We start from the raw sequence: 8845 nt of genomic DNA on the forward strand, positions 1-8845 counted from the left end.
TTATTTTGTTCACTGATATATCCTGAATGTCTGGAACAGTGCCTGACAACCAATAGGCATTCAATGAATATTTGTTCAGCTGGACACAGTGATGCATACCTGTAATCTCACAGGAGGTTGAGGCATGATGATCCTAGTTTGAGACCAGCCTGGACAACTTAGCAAGACCCTATCTCAAAATTTAAAACAAAACAAAACAAAAAACAGGGATGGAGGGAGGCTAGGGATGTAGCTCAATGGTAGATATCCTCTGGTTTCAATTCCCAGTGCCACAAAAATAAATACTTGTTTAATTGAATAAAAAAAAAAAATTCTGGACGATGTGAATATACCCATTGGCTAACAATAGGATTTAACACAGGACTGTACTACCCTCTCTGTCTTATTCAAGGCATATATCAGGTGTTCGTTAGAATGAACCAGAACATAGGTCAAGTGGTGTACCCAGGAGAAGAGAAGACCACATTCAGTCATGTTAGACTTTTAATGCTTTTATCCCTGACTCCACTTGAGATATAGGCGGAATTAGAGTTAACAACGGAGTAGAATTAACTATGTTCAATATTACTTAAAAATGATTTTTCTTCATGATGGTTAATTTTATGTATCAACTTGACTGGGCTAAGAGATATTCAGAGAGATGGTAACTCATAATTTCTTGGTGTATCTGTGAGGGTGTTAATTGGAAAAGATTAGCATATGAATCAGTACACTGAATACGCACCAAGGCAGGAAGGCATCATTTAATCCCTCCAGGACTCCAGTAAAACAAAAGGGTGGATGGAAGAAGGACAAATTCTCCCTCTCTTTTCTTGAGCTGGGACACTCATCTCCTCTTGTCCTTGGGTATCTGAGCTCCTGGTTATTAAAACTTTCGAGTTCTGGACTCCCCTGGTTCTTAGACCTTCAGAGTCAAACTTCAATGTCATAGGAGTTAAAGATGTGCCTTCTCAAATTATGCCCAATTGGTGTATTGACTATTTCAAGCTGAAGTCATGTGAGGAACTGGAATTTCAGAAATGGCCATTTGGCTTGTCTTTTCCTATGTGCAGCAAGTCATAAAGATTCCTTTGGGAGGCAGCATGGTACACATCTGTAGTCCCAGTGACTCCAGAGACTGAAGCAGCAGAATCACAAGTTGAAGGCCAGCCTCAGCAACTTAGTGAGGCCCTAAGCAACTTACCAAGACCTCTGCCTCAAAAAAAAAAAAAAAAAAAAAAAAAAAAAAAAAAAAAGAAAGAAAGAAAGAAAGAAAATAAAAGAAAAAATAAATTTAAAATGTCAAGGGATGTAGCTCAGTAGTAGAGTGCTTGTCTAACATGTGTAAGACCTTGGGTTTGATTCCAAGCACTGGAAAAAAAATTACAAGACTATCACCAAATGAAAAGGTAATCAACAAGTATTGCTAGATGTAGTAACATACCACTGTTATCCTGGTGACTTGAAAGGTAGAAGGATTGCAAATTTGAGGGCAGCCTGGGGAACATAAAGAAACCTGTCTCTAGAAAAAGAGATGGTGGTATAGCTCAATGGTAGACCAATCTTAGGTTTAGTGGAGAATCACAGAAAAAAAAAAATTCAATTTTTTTTTTTTGAAAACATGATGGAAATATGGAGAGATTTGTTCATTTGGCTCTTTCTTTATTCCACAAATATTTATTTATTAATTGCATACCATATTTTCTTTTCTTTTTTCTTTTTTTTTTTTTTTTGTGGTACAGGGGATTTGTACTCAGGGCCTCACACATGCTAGGCAAGTGCTGTACCACTGAGTTACATTTCCAGCCCTTTCTAAATTTTATTTTGAGACAGGGTCTGGCTAAGTTACACAGACTGGCCTTAAACTCGTGATCCTCCTGCCTCAGTCTCCTGAGAAGCTAGGATTATAGGCATGTGCCATCATGCCTGACCTATATTTTTAAGAATGATGCTAAAGACTAGGAATAGAGGGGTTGGGAATGTGGCTCAAATGGTAGCGCGCTCACCTGGCATGTGTGAGGCACTGGGTTCGATCCTCAGCACCACATAAAAATAGAATAAAGACATTGTGTCCACCTAAAAAACTAAAAATTAAATATTAAAAAAAAAAGACTAGGAATAGAATAGTGAGTGGACAGAAGTAGTTCCTAAACCTAGGTATTCATAACATAAGGACAGACTGTTTCAAGTAATATAGTAATTTATTTATTTTCCACATTTTTAATTTTAGCATTATAGTTATACATAATGATGGGATTTGTTACATATAATATATACATACACTATAAATCATATTTGGCCAATGTCACTCCCCAACACTTCCTCCTAATAATTATTTTTATTTATAATTAAGATAATTGGGGCTGGGGATGTGGCTCAAGCGGTAGCGCGCTCGCCTGGCATGCGTGCGGCCCGGGTTCGATCCTCAGCACCACATACCAACAAAGATGTTGTGTCCGCCGAGAACTAAAAAATAAATATTAAAAAAAAAATTCTCTCTCTCTCTTTCTCTCCTAACTCTCTCCTCTCTCACTCTCTCTTTAAAAAAAAAAAAAATTAAGATAATTGTAACAAAAGTGAGGAGCAAGATTCTCTGAAAGTTAGCCAAAGTCTGAGTTTTAGGTTTCCATTGAGTGGGGCAGGAGGAGAATGTCTGCATTGGAGGAGTAATTCAACTTGAAAGGGAAAAAAGAATAACCTAGTAGGGGAAAAGTAGAGCCAAAGCTCTGAGGTGGGAAGATACTTGTTAACTTCAAAGAACCAAAAAAAAAAGCTGATGTAGCTAGCATATCATAAAGGTTAGTAAAGGGGTCCAACAGAGTAGTTTTGCCTGTTCTGAAACTTCATGTCAGTGAAATTTAGAGTATACAACACATACTTTTGTAGGCTTCTTTAATTCAGTATAACATTTTAAAATTTCATCCATTGCCATTTCCTGCACTTATGGGTGCCAGTTTGTTGCTGAATGTTATTCCATTGTAAGGATATACCACAATTTATGTATTCATTCACGTGTCAACAGTCACCCACTGATTTGACTTATTTCCAGGTTTTGATCACTGTGAATAGTGAATAGCACTTCTGTGAGTATTCTTGTATAAGAGATGGGAGAGATTTTCACCCTTCCTTCATTCCTTCTTTTGTCCATCTGTCCTTTCTCTCTCTCCCCATCTTTCTTTCTTTTGTATGGTTCTGTGGATAGAACCAAGCATCTCCAGCATGCTAAGTGAGTGCTACCACTGAGCCCTAAAGGTAGTTTTTTGTTTGTTTTTGAGATGTGGGTATTGGTGTGTTGCCAAGGCTGGGCACAAAATCCTGGGCTCAAGCAATACTCTTGCCATAGCTTCCAAGTAGCTGGGTATAGGTGAGCATCACGGCTTGGCTTAAGATGTGAGATTTTTAGTCCTCTGTTTCTCCCACCTCACAAAGTGTAAAACCAAGAATATGCTGTTTGTCACACAGCAGCTTTAATAAAGGTGCTAAAAACAGTTTGATACCTATCTGATCCTTTTGCTGACCTCATGAAGGCACTTGGGCTCTAGTAACTACAGATAAGAGCTGGGCCAGGTAATTCAACACAGACACAGCAGCAGCCTGGTTGGCCTGAGTTCCATACTTTGAGGTGGAGGATATCAAGGGAGGAGAGGGCCCTTGCTGATACTTGAGGGTGAGGAACCAATCTTGTATCTAACCTCATGTATAATCAGGAATCTGTAACTACAAAAGAAACTCTCTATCCCTTCTACTTGGGAGGATCCACTTTCTCTTTCCTACTTCCCTAAAAGGACTAACCTGAAAGCAGAGATCTGTAACTCTAGCTTGAATACATAAGCCTTGGCACTTTTAGTGTATGTGTGTATTCAACAGAAGCTGAGTAGGTCCCAGCATTATAACTCCTATGCGGAGCTTGTTATGGAATGTCAACAGCAATTCCCAGATGCATCTCTGTCTGATGACTCCAGTTTGAGTCACTTTAACTTGAAGTACTACATTCTTTTTAGGCTTCAGTGAATTTTTCATATTTCTCTATATTAGCAAAGACAGTTATTTTGAAGCCTCCTTCCTTCCTTCCTTCCTTCCTTCCTTCCTTCCTTCCTTCCTTCCTTCCTTCCTTCCTTCCTTCCTTCCTTCCATCTTACTTCTTTTCTTACCCCCTTTGAAAAGAGGCATTTGTAATAGGAATTTTCTTTCCAGGGAGGCCTTTTCGGATTTTATTTTATTTTTGTTTCTTCTCTATTTCTTCTTTGTTTTTTCATTTTTTCTCCTTTAGCTCAAAGTCAACTCCCACTTCCAGCCCTCTAAAGAATTCATTCTCTTCACACACCAAACTAGTGCTTCCTATCCCATCCTCTTCCCTAACTGTTCTCCAGATTTCTCTTAAATGAATCCTTCTAAGCTACTGACATGGTTTTTCCTCTCAGCCTTTCCTTCTTGGTCTCTAAATATCACACTTACATACTATAGTAAGTAGGGAGGGCTCCTTTTTTTTGGTGATGTAATGAACCGATAACTGGAAAAAACAAAACAAAAGCCTCCCTAAAGAACACCTACAGAGTGGAAGTGTAGCTCAGGTGTAGAGGGCTTTCCTAGCATGCACAAGGCCGTGAGTACATCCCCAGCACCACAATAAATAAATAAATAAGTGCAGAGCCAAAATAGCAAGAAAGGAGGTATAATAGACTGTTTTTTAATATATATATATATATATATATATATATATATATATATATATATATATATATTAGTTGTAGCTGGACACAATACCTTTATTTTATTTATTTATTTTTTATGTGGTGCTAAGGATTGAACCCAGGGCCTCTCACATGCTAGGTGAGCACTCTACTGCTGAGCCACAAACCCAGCCCATAATAGACTGCCTAATGATCACAAATACCTCCTGACACAATATATACACCCCTTTGCAATGCAATTTTGCTACTGGTCATTTTATTTCAGAACAAGACCTGGAATCTTACCTGAAGAAGTTCAAGTGAGTTGCATACAGTAGCAGGCAGTAGTTCCTTAGAAGGAATTGAAAAGGGGAAATGGGGACACTCTTAAGGGAGAAAGAGAGAGAGTGGGTCCTCCCAGATAGAAACAGTGTGCCCCTCCTGTCCTCCAGTTTTATTGGTGGGTCCCTGGAAATTGTCCAGAGAATCTCACCCAGATCCTCCTTTTGATTTTTGACAGATAGCTGATTTGCATCAGACATTTAAGTCCCTACTGCATACGATCTTATCCCATGGAGGGGAAATTTTATCATTATAATGACTTGCTAAAGAACTAAAGGCAAGGGGCTGGGCTTGTAGATCAGTGGTAGAGTACTCACCTTGCATGTGGAAGGCACTGGGTTCAATCCTCAGCACCACATAAAAATGAAATAAAGGCATTGTATCCTATCCATATACAACTAGAAAACAATTAAAAAAAAAAAAAAAAAAAAAAAGAACTAAAGGCAACTCTGGGTCACCTTGGCCCAGACTAACTGATTTTATTTGGAACTTGTTCTTACAGATTTTGAGGTTGGGGGCTTTGTGTTCTAATTATTCTGTCTCCCTGAGTCCTAGAATCTGGTGTGTACAAAGGTCACAAAATCCCCCCTTCAGGGTAATTGCCAGGAGAAGTTTTTGGACCAGTATTTTTCCTGCAGATAACAGGCTATCTGCTGAGGAATGTAGCATATCCTATTGACTTAAACCAGGACAGGCCAGAATGGCCTCAGGTAAATTACTTTTTAAAGCAAGTGGGGGCCAGCATAGTAGGACCAGTCTACAGAATTATTATTTTTTTTTTTAAAAGAGAGAGTGAGAGAGGAGAGAGAGAGAGAGAGATTTTTTAATATTTATTTATTTTTTAGTTCTCGGGGGCACAACATCTTTGTTGCTATGTGGTGCTGAGGATCGAATCCGGGCCGCACACATTCCAGGTGAGCGCGCTACCGCTTGAGCCACATCCCCAGCCCCAGTCTATAGAATTATCCCCTTAACCTCTTGATCCTACTGCTCCTGTCTGTATGCTACCTAGCACTTTCAAGATAAGGAAACTACCCCCTCATCCTTTATTTACTTTTGGTGCTGGGAATTGAACCCAAGGTCTTATGCATGCCAGGCAAGCACTCTACCACTGAGCCCATCCCTAGCCCCCACCTTTCTGTCTTTAACCTGCTTTTTTAAAGAACCCTTCTAGACCTTGCCCTTGCTTTCTGACATGCTATGGTGTAGTATGTTTAATTCTGATGCTAATTATCTCTAGTTAGTGTTAGAATCCACAGGTTAAAGACCACAGTCTCCTATGACACTGACTCCACTTTAGATGCCAACCAGAAGTGGAGTACCCAAGACATCTACACTTCTGATCAACTTGCTACAAATTTGGAGAGGGTGGGTGTTCCATTATACTTCTCAGGTCTAGGAATTCATCAGCATGTCTCACAGAACTCAGGAAAGTGCTATACTTACAATAGCAGTTTTGTTATAAAGTACACTTATCAGGACCAGCTAAAAATGAAGAGACTCAAAGCGTGAGGTCTAAAAGGGTTCTAAAACCAAAGCTTCTGTGTTTTCTCTCCCCTCTCCATATACTCCATATACTTATTCCCTAAGTTACTGGATTCCACCCCAGCACTGAAAAAAGAAAAAGAAAAAGAAGAGAACATTAGCAGAGCATATATCTGATAAAGACCTTATATCTTTTTTTAAGAGAGAGAGAGAGAGAATATTTTAATATTTATTTTTTAGTTTTCGGTGGACACAACATCTTTATTTTTATGTGGTGTTGAGGATCGAACCCAGCGCCCCGCATGCCAGGCAAGCGCACTACCACTTGAGCCACATCCCCAGCCCAAGAACTTATATCTTTTTATATGTAAATAACTCATAACAATAAAAGGAAGACAACACTATAATAAAGACAGAAGATTTGAACAGACAGGTCATAAAAGAAGCAATATGAATAGCCAAAAAAGACTTTGAAAGATGCTACTATTATTAGTTATTAGAAAAAAGTAAATTAACAGTACAACAACAATCCAAGGAAGGTGGCTCAGGCCTGTGATGGAAATACTCTATATCTTAATTATCATGATGGTTACATTACTACTTGTGTTGATGAAAACTCATAGAATTGTACACTTCAAATTAGTGAATCTTCTGTTTTTTTTTTTTTTTTTTTTTGTACCAGGCATTGGACCCAGGGGTCCAATCTGAGCCAGATCCCGGCCCTTTTTTGTATTTTATTTAGAGACTCACTGACTTGCTTAGGGCCTCGCTAAGTTGCTGAGGCTGGCTTTGAACTCAGGAACCTCCTGCCTCAGCCTCTTGAGCAGCTGGGGTTACAGGTATGCACCACAGCTCCTGGCTAAATTAGTGAATCTTCTTGTATGTAAATTATACCTCAGTAAAACTGGTGAAAAGAAAAGTGGCCTGTTTTAAGTATGCTCCTGTCAAACACATAAACTTCTCTGGAGGAATATACCTTTAACTCAGCCTTCACAAAATTTCCAAAGACAAAGCCCAGCTGAACATAAGATCTCCATAGAAAATTTTTTAAACAGAGAGAAATTAATTCTGGCCCAGCAGTGCACACATGTAATCCCTGCTGTTCAGGAGGTTGAGGCAGAAAGATCAGAAATTCAAGGTTAGCATCAGTAACCCTGTCTTAAATAAAAAGAGCTGGGAATGTAGTTCAAGAGTGCATTTGTGTTCAATCAACAGTACTATAATTAATATATATATATATATATATATATATATATATATATATATATTTATTTATTTATTTATTTTAAAAAACCAGGAGCTGGGGGTTACAACCCCGTGGTAGTATGCTTACCCAGCATGCACAAGGCCCTTGGTTCAATCCCCAGTGCTGGGGGAAGAAAAGCGGACAAAACACACACGTGCGCATGCACATACGCATACACACACAAACAGAGAGCTTAGAAAACAACACCTAAATACATATATACATGCATGCATGCAAAGAAAAAAATTACAAACTGGGCATGGTGGCACACACCTGTAATCTCAGTGATTTGGGAGGCTGAGGCAGGAAGATATCAAGTTCAAGTTTAGCCTTAGCAACTTAGTAATATCCTGTCTCAAAATAAAACAGGTGGGGATGTACTCAGTCATAGAGTGCTCCTGAGTTCAACCCCAGTACCAAAAAGAAAAAAAAAAAAGAAATCACAAATAGAATTTCTAGAAAAGAAAAATGTAGTCATTGAAATTTTAAGAACTATGAACAGATTTAACAGCTGATGAAAAAAGCTGAAGAGAGTATTAAGGAATTGCATAAATCATTTAGGGAAAATACATAGAAGATATAAAACTAAAAATAAGAAAAATGTAAAAAGACATGGAGAAATTTATAGAATAAGGAAAAATCTAATTTTTTAAAAATATATATATTTTTAGGGTTGGGGCTGTAGCTTAGTGGCAGAGCGCTTGCCTAGCATGCGTGAGGCACTGGGTTCTATCCTCAGCCCACATTAAAAAATATATATTTTTTTAGTTGTCAAGGATGTTTATTTTACTTATTTATTTTTATGTGGTGCTGAGAATTGTACTCAGTGCCTCACACAGGCTAGGCAAATGCTCTGCCACTGACCCACAACCCCAGTCCTAATAAAGTTCTAACAGTGGTTCAAAAGTAAAGAATGCAGTAAAGTTGAATATTCAAAGAAACAATGGCTAAGAATTTTCTAGAATCAATGGATGACAGTGAACAAAGATATTTTTACATGGCTTACAAGACCTTAAATGATCCTTCTTTTTTTTTTTTTTATCCCTCTTCAACTTTGTTTATTTGATGTACTGAACATGAAAAAATACAAAGAATCCAAACACAAAAGAAAACATGTAAGCCT

This window comes from Spermophilus citellus (assembly GCF_964194105.1).
Source record: "Spermophilus citellus genome assembly, chromosome: 8".
In the NCBI taxonomy this organism is placed as follows: domain Eukaryota; kingdom Metazoa; phylum Chordata; class Mammalia; order Rodentia; family Sciuridae; genus Spermophilus; species Spermophilus citellus.